We start from the raw sequence: 16,146 nt of genomic DNA on the forward strand, positions 1-16,146 counted from the left end.
TGTATTGGACTGAAGAGAAGCTCCTGTTTTACTTAGTTTCCAATACTGAGTTGAACTAGATATGCCCCGTTTGTATAGGAAGCACAGTTCTCTTGTTCTGAGCTAGCTCACTGTACTGGCCCTATAGGAAACACAGTAGAGTGCAAGAGTGCCTGTTTCTCAAAAGCAGAGTGTTCTTCTTGTAAGGCCGACTGGGGTTCAATACAACTTCCTAAACGGAGTTGATTCACATTCAGTTTCAAGTTCTAGCATTAAGTGTTAATTCAGGGTAAGAACACAACTATTGTGCTATTCTGGCCATAAACAATGCAAATAGCACTCGCGTCTGTTCCCAGCAAATACAGTGTATTGGACTGAAGAGAAGCTCCTGTTTTACTTAGTTTCCAATACTGAGTTGAACTAGATATGCCCCGTTTGTGTAGGAAGCACAGTTCTCTTGTTCTGAGCTAGCTCACTGTACTGGCCCTATAGGAAACACAGTAGAGTGCAAGAGTGCCTGTTTCTCAAAAGCAGAGTGTTTTTCTTGTAAGGCCGACTGGGGTTCAATACAACTTCCTAAACGGAGTTGATTCACATTGAGTTTCATGTTCTAGCATTAAGTGTTAATTCAGGGTAAGAACACCACTATTGTGCTATTCTGGCCATAAACAGTGCAAATAGCACTCGCTTGGGTTCCCTGCAAATACAGTGTATTCGACTGAAGAGAAGCTCCTGTTTTACTTAGTTTCCAATACTAAGTTGAACTAGATATGCCCCGTTTGTGTAGGAAGCACAGTTCTCTTTTTCTGAGCTAGCTCACTGTACCTGCCCTATAGGAAACTCAGTACAGTGCAACAGTGCCTGTTTCTCAAAAGCAGAGTGTTTTTCTTGTAAGGCCAACTGGGGTTCAATACAACTTCCTAAACGGAGTTGATTCACATTGAGTTTCAAGTTCTAGCATTAAGTGTTAATTCAGGGTAAGAACACAACTATTGTGCTATTCTGGCCATAAACAGTGCAAATAGCACTCGCGTCTGTTCCCAGCAAATACAGTGTATTGGACTGAAGAGAAGCTCCTGTTTTACTTAGTTTCCAATACTGAGTTGAACTAGATATGCCCCGTTTGTGTAGGAAGCACAGTTCTCTTGTTCTGAGCTAGCTCAATGTACTGGCCCTATCGGAAACACAGTACAGTGCAAGAGTGCCTGTTTCTCAAAAGCAGAGTGTTTTTCGTGTAAGGCCGACTGGGGTTCAATCCAACTTCCTAAACGGAGTTGATTCACATTCAGTTTCAAGTTCTAGCATTAAGTGTTAATTCAGGGTAAGAACACAACTATTGTGCTATTCTGGCCATAAACAGTGCAAATAGCACTCGCGTCTGTTCCCAGCAAATACAGTGTATTGGACTGAAGAGAAGCTCCTGTTTTACTTAGTTTCCAATACTGAGTTGAACTAGATATGCCCCGTTTGTGTAGGAAGCACAGTTCTCTTGTTCTGAGCTAGCTCAATGTACTGGCCCTATCGGAAACACAGTACAGTGCAAGAGTGCCTGTTTCTCAAAAGCAGAGTGTTTTTCGTGTAAGGCCGACTGGGGTTCAATCCAACTTCCTAAACGGAGTTGATTCACATTGAGTTTCAAGTTCTAGCATTAAGTGTTAATTCAGGGTAAGAACACCACTATTGTGCTATTCTGGCCATAAACAGTGCAAATAGCACTCGCGTCTGTTCCCAGCAAATTCAGTGTATTGGACTGAAGAGAAGCTCCTGTTTTACTTAGTTTCCAATACTGAGTTGAACTAGATATGCCCCGTTTGTGTAGGAAGCACAGTTCTCTTGTTCTGAGCTAGGTCACTGTACTGGCCCCATAGGAAACACAGTAGAGGGCAAGAGTGCCTGTTTCTCAAAAGCAGAGTGTTTTTCATGTAAGGCCGACTCGGGTTCAATACAACTTCCTAAACGGAGTTGATTCACATTCAGTTTCAAGTTCTAGCATTAAGTGTTAATTCAGGGTAAGAACACCACTATTGTGCTATTCTGGCCATAAACAGTGCAAATAGCACTCGCGTCTGTTCCCAGCAAATACAGTGTATTGGACTGAAGAGAAGCTCCTGTTTTACTTTGTTTCCAATACTGAGTTGAACTAGATATGCCCCGTTTGTATAGGAAGCACAGTTCTCTTGTTCTGAGCTAGCTCACTGTACTGGCCCTATAGGAAACACAGTAGAGTGCAAGAGTGCCTGTTTCTCAAAAGCAGAGTGTTCTTCTTGTAAGGCCGACTGGGGTTCAATACAACTTCCTAAACGGAGTTGATTCACATTCAGTTTCAAGTTCTAGCATTAAGTGTTAATTCAGGGTAAGAACACAACTATTGTGCTATTCTGGCCATAAACAATGCAAATAGCACTCGCGTCTGTTCCCAGCAAATACAGTGTATTGGACTGAAGAGAAGCTCCTGTTTTACTTAGTTTCCAATACTGAGTTGAACTAGATATGCCCCGTTTGTGTAGGAAGCACAGTTCTCTTGTTCTGAGCTAGCTCACTGTACTGGCCCTATAGGAAACACAGTAGAGTGCAAGAGTGCCTGTTTCTCAAAAGCAGAGTGTTTTTCTTGTAAGGCCGACTGGGGTTCAATACAACTTCCTAAACGGAGTTGATTCACATTGAGTTTCATGTTCTAGCATTAAGTGTTAATTCAGGGTAAGAACACCACTATTGTGCTATTCTGGCCATAAACAGTGCAAATAGCACTCGCTTGGGTTCCCTGCAAATACAGTGTATTCGACTGAAGAGAAGCTCCTGTTTTACTTAGTTTCCAATACTCAGTTGAACTAGATATGCCCCGTTTGTGTAGGAAGCACAGTTCTCTTTTTCTGAGCTAGCTCACTGTACTGGCCCTATAGGAAACACAGTACAGTGCAACAGTGCCTGTTTCTCAAAAGCAGAGTGTTTTTCTTGTAAGGCCAACTGGGGTTCAATACAACTTCCTAAACGGAGTTGATTCACATTGAGTTTCAAGTTCTAGCATTAAGTGTTAATTCAGGGTAAGAACACAACTATTGTGCTATTCTGGCCATAAACAGTGCAAATAGCACTCGCGTCTGTTCCCAGCAAATACAGTGTATTGGACTGAAGAGAAGCTCCTGTTTTACTTAGTTTCCAATACTGAGTTGAACTAGATATGCCCCGTTTGTGTAGGAAGCACAGTTCTCTTGTTCTGAGCTAGCTCAATGTACTGGCCCTATCGGAAACACAGTACAGTGCAAGAGTGCCTGTTTCTCAAAAGCAGAGTGTTTTTCGTGTAAGGCCGACTGGGGTTCAATACAACTTCCTAAACGGAGTTGATTCACATTGAGTTTCAAGTTCTAGCATTAAGTGTTAATTCAGGGTAAGAACACCACTATTGTGCTATTCTGGCCATAAGCAGTGCAAATAGCACTCGCGTCTGTTCCCAGCAAATTCAGTGTATTGGACTGAAGAGAAGCTCCTGTTTTACTTAGTTTCCAATACTGAGTTGAACTAGATATGCCCCGTTTGTGTAGGAAGCACAGTTCTCTTGTTCTGAGCTAGGTCACTGTACTGGCCCCATAGGAAACACAGTAGAGGGCAAGAGTGCCTGTTTCTCAAAAGCAGAGTGTTTTTCGTGTAAGGCCGACTCGGGTTCAATACAACTTCCTAAACGGAGTTGATTCACATTCAGTTTCAAGTTCTAGCATTAAGTGTTAATTCAGGGTAAGAACACCACTATTGTGCTATTCTGGCCATAAACAGTGCAAATAGCACTCGCGTCTGTTCCCAGCAAATACAGTGTATTGGACTGAAGAGAAGCTCCTGTTTTACTTAGTTTCCAATACTGAGTTGAACTAGATATGCCCCGTTTGTGTAGGAAGCACAGTTCTCTTGTTCTGAGCTAGCTCACTGTACTGGCCCTATAGGAAACACAGTAGAGTGCAAGAGTGCATGTTTCTCAAAAGCAGAAAGTTCTTCTTGTAAGGCCGACTGGGGTTCAATACAACTTCCTAAACGGAGTTGATTCACATTCAGTTTCAAGTTCTAGCATTAAGTGTTAATTCAGGGTAAGAACACCACTATTGTTCTATTCTGGCCATAAACAGTGCAAATAGCACTCGCGTGTGTTCCCAGCAAATACAGTGTATTGGACTGAAGAGAAGCTCCTGTTTTACTTAGTTTCCAATACTGAGTTGAACTAGATATGCCCCGTTTGTGTAGGAAGCACAGTTCTCTTGTTCTGAGCTAGCTCACTGTACTTGCACTATAGGAAACACAGTAGAGTGCAAGAGTGCCTGTTTCTCAAAAGCAGAGTGTTTTTCTTGTAAGGCTGACTGGGGTTCAATACAACTTCCTAAACGGAGTTGATTCACATTCAGTTTCAAGTTCTAGCATTAAGTGTTAATTCAGGGTAAGAACACCACTATTGTGCTATTCTGGCCATAAACAGTGCAAATAGCACTCGCGTCTGTTCCCAGCAAATACAGTGTATTGGACTGAAGAGAAGCTCCTGTTTTACTTAGTTTCCAATACTGAGTTGAACTAGATATGCCCCGTTTGTATAGGAAGCACAGTTCTCTTGTTCTGAGCTAGCTCACTGTACTGGCCCTATAGGAAACACAGTAGAGTGCAAGAGTGCCTGTTTCTCAAAAGCAGAGTGTTCTTCTTGTAAGGCCGACTGGGGTTCAATACAACTTCCTAAACGGAGTTGATTCACATTCAGTTTCAAGTTCTAGCATTAAGTGTTAATTCAGGGTAAGAACACCACTATTGTGCTATTCTGGCCATAAACAGTGCAAATAGCACTCGCTTGGGTTCCCTGCAAATACAGTGTATTCGACTGAAGAGAAGCTCCTGTTTTACTTAGTTTCCAATACTGAGTTGAACTAGATATGCCCCGTTTGTGTAGGAAGCACAGTTCTCTTTTTCTGAGCTAGCTCACTGTACTGGCCCTATAGGAAACACAGTACAGTGCAACAGTGCCTGTTTCTGAAAAGCAGAGTGTTTTTCTTGTAAGGCCAACTGGGGTTCAATACAACTTCCTAAACGGAGTTGATTCACATTGAGTTTCAAGTTCTAGCATTAAGTGTTAATTCAGGGTAAGAACACAACTATTGTGCTATTCTGGCCATAAACAGTGCAAATAGCACTCGCGTCTGTTCCCAGCAAATACAGTGTATTGGACTGAAGAGAAGCTCCTGTTTTACTTAGTTTCCAATACTGAGTTGAACTAGATATGCCCCGTTTGTGTAGGAAGCACAGTTCTCTTGTTCTGAGCTAGCTCAATGTACTGGCCCTATCGGAAACACAGTACAGTGCAAAAGTGCCTGTTTCTCAAAAGCAGAGTGTTTTTCATGTAAGGCCGACTGGGGTTCAATACAACTTCCTAAACGGAGTTGATTCACATTGAGTTTCAAGTTCTAGCATTAAGTGTTAATTCAGGGTAAGAACACCACTATTGTGCTATTCTGGCCACAAACAGTGCAAATACCACTCGCGTGTGTTGCCAGCAAATACAGTGTATTGGACTGAAGAGAAGCTCCTGTTTTACTTAGTTTCCAATACTGAGTTGAACTAGATATGCCCCGTTTGTGTAGGAAGCACAGTTCTCTTGTTCTGAGCTAGATCACTGTACTGGCCCTATAGGAAACACAGTAGAGTGCAAGAGTGCCTGTTTCTCAAAAGCAGAGTGTTTTTCGTGTAAGGCCGACTGGGGTTCAATACAACTTCCTAAACGGAGTTGATTCACATTGAGTTTCAAGTTCTAGCATTAAGTGTTAATTCAGGGTAAGAACACCACTATTGTGCTATTCTGGCCATAAGCAGTGCAAATAGCACTCGCGTCTGTTCCCAGCAAATACAGTGTATTGGACTGAAGAGAAGCTCCCGTTTTACTTAGTTTCCAATACTGAGTTGAACTAGATATGCCCCGTTTGTGTAGGAAGCACAGTTCTCTTGTTCTGAGCTAGGTCACTGTACTGGCCCCATAGGAAACACAGTAGAGGGCAAGAGTGCCTGTTTCACAAAAGCAGAGTGTTTTTCGTGTAAGGCCGACTCGGGTTCAATACAACTTCCTAAACGGAGTTGATTCACATTCAGTTTCAAGTTCTAGCATTAAGTGTTAATTCACGGTAAGAACACCACTATTGTGCTATTCTGGCCATAAACAGTGCAAATAGCACTCGCGTCTGTTCCCAGCAAATACAGTGTATTGGACTGAAGAGAAGCTCCTGTTTTACTTAGTTTCCAATACTGAGTTGAACTAGATATGCCCCGTTTGTGTAGGAAGCACAGTTCTCTTGTTCTGAGCTAGCTCACTGTACTGGCCCTATAGGAAACACAGTAGAGTGCAAGAGTGCATGTTTCTCAAAAGCAGAAAGTTCTTCTTGTAAGGCCGACTGGGGTTCAATACAACTTCCTAAACGGAGTTGATTCACATTCAGTTTCAAGTTCTAGCATTAAGTGTTAATTCAGGGTAAGAACACCACTATTGTTCTATTCTGGCCATAAACAGTGCAAATAGCACTCGCGTGTGTTCCCAGCAAATACAGTGTATTGGACTGAAGAGAAGCTCCTGTTTTACTTAGTTTCCAATACTGAGTTGAACTAGATATGCCCCGTTTGTGTAGGAAGCACAGTTCTCTTGTTCTGAGCTAGCTCACTGTACTGGCCCTATAGGAAACACAGTAGAGTGCAAGAGTGCCTGTTTCTCAAAAGCAGAGTGTTTTTCTTGTAAGGCTGACTGGGGTTCAATACAACTTCCTAAACGGAGTTGATTCACATTTAGTTTCAAGTTCTAGCATTAAGTGTTAATTCAGGGTAAGAACACCACTATTGTGCTATTCTGGCCATAAACAGTGCAAATAGCACTCGCGTCTGTTCCCAGCAAATACAGTGTATTGGACTGAAGAGAAGCTCCTGTTTTACTTAGTTTCCAATACTGAGTTGAACTAGATATGCCCCGTTTGTGTAGGAAGCACAGTTCTCTTGTTCTGAGCTAGCTCACTGTACTGGCCCTATAGGAAACACAGTAGAGTGCAAGAGTGCCTGTTTCTGAAAAGCAGAGTGCTTTTCTTGTAAGGCCGACTGGGGTTCAATACAACTTCCTAAACGGAGTTGATTCACATTGAGTTTCATGTTCTAGCATTAAGTGTTAATTCAGGGTAAGAACACCACTATTGTGCTATTCTGGCCATAAACAGTGCAAATAGCACTCGCTTGGGTTCCCTGCAAATACAGTGTATTCGACTGAAGAGAAGCTCCTGTTTTACTTAGTTTCCAATACTGAGTTGAACTAGATATGCCCCGTTTGTGTAGGAAGCACAGTTCTCTTGTTCTGAGCTAGCTCACTGTACTGGCCCTATAGGAAACACAGTACAGTGCAACAGTGCCTGTTTCTCAAAAGCAGAGTGTTTTTCTTGTAAGGCCAACTGGGGTTCAATACAACTTCCTAAACGGAGTTGATTCACATTGAGTTTCAAGTTCTAGCATTAAGTGTTAATTCAGGGTAAGAACACAACTATTGTGCTATTCTGGCCATAAACAGTGCAAATAGCACTCGCGTCTGTTCCCAGCAAATACAGTGTATTGGACTGAAGAGAAGCTCCTGTTTTACTTAGTTTCCAATACTGAGTTGAACTAGATATGCCCCGTTTGTGTAGGAAGCACAGTTCTCTTGTTCTGAGCTAGCTCACTGTACTGGCCCTATAGGAAACACAGTACAGTGCAACAGTGCCTGTTTCTCAAAAGCAGAGTGTTTTTCATGTAAGGCCGACTGGGGTTCAATACAACTTCCTAAACGGAGTTGCTTCACATTGAGTTTCAAGTTCTAGCATTAAGTGTTAATTCAGGGTAAGAACACCACTATTGTGCTATTCTGGCCATAAACAGTGCAAATAGCACTCGCGTCTGTTCCCAGCAAATACAGTGTATTGGACTGAAGAGAAGCTCCTGTTTTACTTAGTTTCCAATACTGAGTTGAACTAGATATGCCCCGTTTGTGTAGGAAGCACAGTTCTCTTGTTCTGAGCTAGCTCACTGTACTGGCCCTATAGGAAACACAGTAGAGTGCAAGAGTGCCTGTTTCTCAAAAGCAGAGTGTTGTTTTTGTAAGGCCGACTGGGGTTCAATACAGCTTCCTTAAGTAGTTGATTCACATTGAGTTTCAAGTTCTAGCATTAAGTGTTAATTCAAGGTAAGAACACCACTATTGTGCTATTCTGGCCATAAACAGTGCAAATAGCACTCGCGTCTGTTCCCAGCAAATACAGTGTATTGGAATGAAGAGAAGCTCCTGTTTTACTTAGTTTCCAATACTGAGTTGAACTAGATATGCCCCGTTTGTGTAGGAAGCACAGTTCTCTTGTTCTGAGCTAGCTCACTGTACTGGCCCTATAGGAAACACAGTAGAGTTCAAGAGTGCCTGTTTCTCAAAAGCAGAGTGTTTTTCTTGTATGGCCTTCTGGGGTTCAATACAACTTCCTAAACGGAGTTGATTCACATTGAGTTTCAAGTTCTAGCATTAAGTGTTAATTCAGGGTAAGAACACCACTATTGTGCTATTCTGGCCATAAACAGTGCAAATAGCACTCGCGTCTGTTCCCAGCAAATACAGTGTATTGGACTGAAGAGAAGCTCCTGTTTTACTTAGTTTCCAATACTGAGTTGAACTAGATATGCCCCGTTTGTATAGGAAGCACAGTTCTCTTGTTCTGAGCTAGCTCACTGTACTGGCCCTATAGGAAACACAGTAGAGTGCAAGAGTGCCTGTTTCTCAAAAGCAGAGTGTTCTTCTTGTAAGGCCGACTGGGGTTCAATACAACTTCCTAAACGGAGTTGATTCACATTCAGTTTCAAGTTCTAGCATTAAGTGTTAATTCAGGGTAAGAACACCACTATTGTGCTATTCTGGCCATAAACAGTGCAAATAGCACTCGCTTGGGTTCCCTGCAAATACAGTGTATTCGACTGAAGAGAAGCTCCTGTTTTACTTAGTTTCCAATACTGAGTTGAACTAGATATGCCCCGTTTGTGTAGGAAGCACAGTTCTCTTTTTCTGAGCTAGCTCACTGTACTGGCCCTATAGGAAACACAGTACAGTGCAACAGTGCCTGTTTCTGAAAAGCAGAGTGTTTTTCTTGTAAGGCCAACTGGGGTTCAATACAACTTCCTAAACGGAGTTGATTCACATTGAGTTTCAAGTTCTAGCATTAAGTGTTAATTCAGGGTAAGAACACAACTATTGTGCTATTCTGGCCATAAACAGTGCAAATAGCACTCGCGTCTGTTCCCAGCAAATACAGTGTATTGGACTGAAGAGAAGCTCCTGTTTTACTTAGTTTCCAATACTGAGTTGAACTAGATATGCCCCGTTTGTGTAGGAAGCACAGTTCTCTTGTTCTGAGCTAGCTCAATGTACTGGCCCTATCGGAAACACAGTACAGTGCAAAAGTGCCTGTTTCTCAAAAGCAGAGTGTTTTTCATGTAAGGCCGACTGGGGTTCAATACAACTTCCTAAACGGAGTTGATTCACATTGAGTTTCAAGTTCTAGCATTAAGTGTTAATTCAGGGTAAGAACACCACTATTGTGCTATTCTGGCCACAAACAGTGCAAATACCACTCGCGTGTGTTGCCAGCAAATACAGTGTATTGGACTGAAGAGAAGCTCCTGTTTTACTTAGTTTCCAATACTGAGTTGAACTAGATATGCCCCGTTTGTGTAGGAAGCACAGTTCTCTTGTTCTGAGCTAGATCACTGTACTGGCCCTATAGGAAACACAGTAGAGTGCAAGAGTGCCTGTTTCTCAAAAGCAGAGTGTTTTTCGTGTAAGGCCGACTGGGGTTCAATACAACTTCCTAAACGGAGTTGATTCACATTGAGTTTCAAGTTCTAGCATTAAGTGTTAATTCAGGGTAAGAACACCACTATTGTGCTATTCTGGCCATAAGCAGTGCAAATAGCACTCGCGTCTGTTCCCAGCAAATACAGTGTATTGGACTGAAGAGAAGCTCCTGTTTTACTTAGTTTCCAATACTGAGTTGAACTAGATATGCCCCGTTTGTGTAGGAAGCACAGTTCTCTTGTTCTGAGCTAGGTCACTGTACTGGCCCCATAGGAAACACAGTAGAGGGCAAGAGTGCCTGTTTCACAAAAGCAGAGTGTTTTTCGTGTAAGGCCGACTCGGGTTCAATACAACTTCCTAAACGGAGTTGATTCACATTCAGTTTCAAGTTCTAGCATTAAGTGTTAATTCACGGTAAGAACACCACTATTGTGCTATTCTGGCCATAAACAGTGCAAATAGCACTCGCGTCTGTTCCCAGCAAATACAGTGTATTGGACTGAAGAGAAGCTCCTGTTTTACTTAGTTTCCAATACTGAGTTGAACTAGATATGCCCCGTTTGTGTAGGAAGCACAGTTCTCTTGTTCTGAGCTAGCTCACTGTACTGGCCCTATAGGAAACACAGTAGAGTGCAAGAGTGCATGTTTCTCAAAAGCAGAAAGTTCTTCTTGTAAGGCCGACTGGGGTTCAATACAACTTCCTAAACGGAGTTGATTCACATTCAGTTTCAAGTTCTAGCATTAAGTGTTAATTCAGGGTAAGAACACCACTATTGTTCTATTCTGGCCATAAACAGTGCAAATAGCACTCGCGTGTGTTCCCAGCAAATACAGTGTATTGGACTGAAGAGAAGCTCCTGTTTTACTTAGTTTCCAATACTGAGTTGAACTAGATATGCCCCGTTTGTGTAGGAAGCACAGTTCTCTTGTTCTGAGCTAGCTCACTGTACTGGCCCTATAGGAAACACAGTAGAGTGCAAGAGTGCCTGTTTCTCAAAAGCAGAGTGTTTTTCTTGTAAGGCTGACTGGGGTTCAATACAACTTCCTAAACGGAGTTGATTCACATTTAGTTTCAAGTTCTAGCATTAAGTGTTAATTCAGGGTAAGAACACCACTATTGTGCTATTCTGGCCATAAACAGTGCAAATAGCACTCGCGTCTGTTCCCAGCAAATACAGTGTATTGGACTGAAGAGAAGCTCCTGTTTTACTTAGTTTCCAATACTGAGTTGAACTAGATATGCCCCGTTTGTGTAGGAAGCACAGTTCTCTTGTTCTGAGCTAGCTCACTGTACTGGCCCTATAGGAAACACAGTAGAGTGCAAGAGTGCCTGTTTCTGAAAAGCAGAGTGCTTTTCTTGTAAGGCCGACTGGGGTTCAATACAACTTCCTAAACGGAGTTGATTCACATTGAGTTTCATGTTCTAGCATTAAGTGTTAATTCAGGGTAAGAACACCACTATTGTGCTATTCTGGCCATAAACAGTGCAAATAGCACTCGCTTGGGTTCCCTGCAAATACAGTGTATTCGACTGAAGAGAAGCTCCTGTTTTACTTAGTTTCCAATACTGAGTTGAACTAGATATGCCCCGTTTGTGTAGGAAGCACAGTTCTCTTGTTCTGAGCTAGCTCACTGTACTGGCCCTATAGGAAACACAGTACAGTGCAACAGTGCCTGTTTCTCAAAAGCAGAGTGTTTTTCTTGTAAGGCCAACTGGGGTTCAATACAACTTCCTAAACGGAGTTGATTCACATTGAGTTTCAAGTTCTAGCATTAAGTGTTAATTCAGGGTAAGAACACAACTATTGTGCTATTCTGGCCATAAACAGTGCAAATAGCACTCGCGTCTGTTCCCAGCAAATACAGTGTATTGGACTGAAGAGAAGCTCCTGTTTTACTTAGTTTCCAATACTGAGTTGAACTAGATATGCCCCGTTTGTGTAGGAAGCACAGTTCTCTTGTTCTGAGCTAGCTCACTGTACTGGCCCTATAGGAAACACAGTACAGTGCAACAGTGCCTGTTTCTCAAAAGCAGAGTGTTTTTCATGTAAGGCCGACTGGGGTTCAATACAACTTCCTAAACGGAGTTGCTTCACATTGAGTTTCAAGTTCTAGCATTAAGTGTTAATTCAGGGTAAGAACACCACTATTGTGCTATTCTGGCCATAAACAGTGCAAATAGCACTCGCGTCTGTTCCCAGCAAATACAGTGTATTGGACTGAAGAGAAGCTCCTGTTTTACTTAGTTTCCAATACTGAGTTGAACTAGATATGCCCCGTTTGTGTAGGAAGCACAGTTCTCTTGTTCTGAGCTAGCTCACTGTACTGGCCCTATAGGAAACACAGTAGAGTGCAAGAGTGCCTGTTTCTCAAAAGCAGAGTGTTGTTTTTGTAAGGCCGACTGGGGTTCAATACAGCTTCCTTAAGTAGTTGATTCACATTGAGTTTCAAGTTCTAGCATTAAGTGTTAATTCAAGGTAAGAACACCACTATTGTGCTATTCTGGCCATAAACAGTGCAAATAGCACTCGCGTCTGTTCCCAGCAAATACAGTGTATTGGAATGAAGAGAAGCTCCTGTTTTACTTAGTTTCCAATACTGAGTTGAACTAGATATGCCCCGTTTGTGTAGGAAGCACAGTTCTCTTGTTCTGAGCTAGCTCACTGTACTGGCCCTATAGGAAACACAGTAGAGTTCAAGAGTGCCTGTTTCTCAAAAGCAGAGTGTTTTTCTTGTATGGCCGACTGGGGTTCAATACAACTTCCTAAACGGAGTTGATTCACATTGAGTTTCATGTTCTAGCATTAAGTGTTAATTCAGGGTAAGAACACCACTATTGTGCTATTCTGGCCATAAACAGTGCAAATAGCACTCGCTTGGGTTCCCTGCAAATACAGTGTATTCGACTGAAGAGAAGCTCCTGTTTTACTTAGTTTCCAATACTGAGTTGAACTAGATATGCCCCGTTTGTGTAGGAAGCACAGTTCTCTTGTTCTGAGCTAGCTCACTGTACTGGCCCTATAGGAAACACAGTACAGTGCAACAGTGCCTGTTTCTCAAAAGCAGAGTGTTTTTCTTGTAAGGCCAACTGGGGTTCAATACAACTTCCTAAACGGAGTTGATTCACATTCAGTTTCAAGTTCTAGCATTAAGTGTTAATTCAGGGTAAGAACACCACTATTGTGCTATTCTGGCCACAAACAGTACAAATAGCACTCGCGTCTGTTCCCAGCAAATACAGTGTATTGGACTGAAGAGAAGCTCCTGTTTTACTTAGTTTCCAATACTGAGTTGAACTAGATATGCCCCGTTTGTGTAGGAAGCACAGTTCTCTTGTTCTGAGCTAGCTCACTGTACTGGCCCTATAGGAAACACAGTACAGTGCAACAGTGCCTGTTTCTCAAAAGCAGAGTGTTTTTCATGTAAGGCCGACTGGGGTTCAATACAACTTCCTAAACGGTGTTGATTCACATTGAGTTTCAAGTTCTAGCATTAAGTGTTAATTCAGGGTAAGAACACCACTATTGTGCTATTCTGGCCATAAACAGTGCAAATAGCACTCGCGTCTGTTCCCAGCAAATACAGTGTATTGGACTGAAGAGAAGCTCCTGTTTTACTTAGTTTCCAATACTGAGTTGAACTAGATATGCCCCGTTTGTGTAGGAAGCACAGTTCTCTTGTTCTGAGCTAGCTCACTGTACTGGCCCTATAGGAAACACATTAGAGTGCAAGAGTGCCTGTTTCTCAAAAGCAGAGTGTTGTTTTTGTAAGGCCGACTCGGGTTCAATACAGCTTCCTTAAGTAGTTGATTCACATTGAGTTTCAAGTTCTAGCATTAAGTGTTAATTCAGGGTAAGAACACCACTATTGTGCTATTCTGGCCATAAACAGTGCAAATAGCACTCGCGTCTGTTCCCAGCAAATACAGTGTATTGTACTGAAGAGAAGCTCCTGTTTTACATAGTTTCCAATACTGAGTTGAACTAGATATGCCCCGTTTGTGTAGGAAGCACAGTTCTCTTGTTCTGAGCTAGCTCACTGTACTGGCCCTATAGGAAACACAGTAGAGTGCAAGAGTGCCTGTTTCTCAAAAGCAGAGTGTTTTTCTTGTATGGCCGACTGGGGTTCAATACAACTTCCTAAACGGAGTTGATTCACATTGAGTTTCATGTTCTAGCATTAAGTGTTAATTCAGGGTAAGACCACCACTATTGTGCTATTCTGGCCATAAACAGTGCAAATAGCACTCGCGTCTGTTCCCAGCAAATACAGTGTATTGGACTGAAGAGAAGCTCCTGTTTTACTTAGTTTCCAATACTGAGTTGAACTAGATATGCCCTGTTTGTGTAGGAAGCACAGTTCTCTTGTTCTGAGCTAGCTCACTGTACTGGCCCTATAGGAAACATATTAGAGTGCAAGAGTGCCTGTTTCTCAAAAGCAGAGTGTTGTTTATGTAAGGCCGACTGGGGTTCAATACAGCTTCCTTAAGTAGTTGATTCACATTGAGTTTCAAGTTCTAGCATTAAGTGTTAATTCAGGGTAAGAACACCACTATTGTGCTATTCTGGCCATAAACAGTGCAAATAGCACTCCCGTCTGTTCCCAGCAAATACAGTGTATTGTACTGAAGAGAAGCTCCTGTTTTACATAGTTTCCAATACTGAGTTGAACTAGATATGCCCCGTTTGTGTAGGAAGCACAGTTCTCTTGTTCTGAGCTAGCTCACTGTACTGGCCCTATAGGAAACACAGTAGAGTGCAAGAGTGCCTTTTTCTCAAAAGTAGAGTGTTCTTCTTGTAAGGCCGAGTGGGGTTCAATACAACTTCCTAAACGGAGTTGATTCACATTCAGTTTCAAGTTCTAGCATTAAGTGTTAATTCAGGGTAAGAACACCACTATTGTGCTATTCTGGCCATAAACAGTGCAAATAGCACTCGCGTCTGTTCCCAGCAAATACAGTGTATTGGACTGAAGAGAAGCTCCTATTTTACTTCGTTTCCAATACTGAGTTGAACTAGATATGCCCCGTTTGTGTAGGAAGCACAGTTCTCTTGTTCTGAGCTAGCTCACTGTACTGGTCCTATAGGAAACACAGTAGAGTGCAAGAGTGCCTGTTTCTCAAAAGCAGAGTGTTCTTCTTGTAAGGCCAACTGGGGTTCAATACAACTTCCTAAACGGAGTTGATTCACATTGAGTTTCAAGTTCTAGCATTAAGTGTTAATTCAGGGTAAGAACACCACTATTGTGCTATTCTGGCCATAAACAGTGCAAATAGCACTCGCGTGTGTTCCCAGCAAATACAGTGTATTGGACTGAAGAGAAGCTCCTGTTTTACTTAGTTTCCAATACTGAGTTGAACTAGATATGCCCCGTTTGTGTAGGAAGCACAGTACTCTTGTTCTGAGCTAGCTCACTGTACTGGCCATATAGGAAACACAGTAGAGCGCAAGAGTGCCTGTTTCTCAAAAGCAGAGTGTTTTTCTTGTAAGGCCGACTGGGGTTCAGTACAACTTCCTAAACGGAGTTGATTCACATTCAGTTTCAAGTCCTAGCATTAAGTTTTAATTCAGGGAAAGAACACCACTATTGTGCTATTCTGGCCATAAACAGTGCAAATAACACTCGCGTCTGTTCCCAGCAAATACAGTGTATTCGACTGAAGAGAAGCTCCTGTTTTACTTAGTTTCCAATACTGAGTTGAACTAGATATGCCCCGTTTGTGTAGGAAGCACAGTTCTCTTGTTCTGAGCTAGCTCACTGTACTGGCCCTATAGGAAACACAGTAGAATGCAAGAGTGCATGTTTCTCAAAAGCAGAGTGTTCTTCTTGTAAGGCCGACTGGGGTTCAATACAACTTCCTAAACGGAGTTGATTCACATTGAGTTTCAAGTTCTAGCATTAAGTGTTAATTCAGGGTAAGAACACAACTATTGTGCTATTCTGGCCATAAACAATGCAAATAGCACTCGCGTCTGTTCCCAGCAAATACAGTGTATTGGACTGAAGAGAAGCTCCTGTTTTACTTAGTTTCCAATACTGAGTTGAACTAGATATGCCCCGTTTGTGTAGGAAGCACAGTTCTCTTGTTCTGAGCTAGCTCACTGTACTGGCCCTATAGGAAACACAGTAGAGTGAAAGAGTGCCTGTTTCTCAAAAGCAGAGTGTTTTTCTTGTAAGGCCGACTGGGGTTCAATACAACTTCCTAAACGGAGTTGATTCACATTGAGTTTCAAGTTCTAGCATTAAGTGTTAATTCAGGGTAAGAACACCACTATTGTGCTATTCTGGCCATAAACAGTGCAAATAGCACTCCGTTG

Source organism: Peromyscus maniculatus, chromosome 19 (genome assembly GCF_049852395.1).
Source record: "Peromyscus maniculatus bairdii isolate BWxNUB_F1_BW_parent chromosome 19, HU_Pman_BW_mat_3.1, whole genome shotgun sequence".
NCBI classification, from domain to species: domain Eukaryota; kingdom Metazoa; phylum Chordata; class Mammalia; order Rodentia; family Cricetidae; genus Peromyscus; species Peromyscus maniculatus.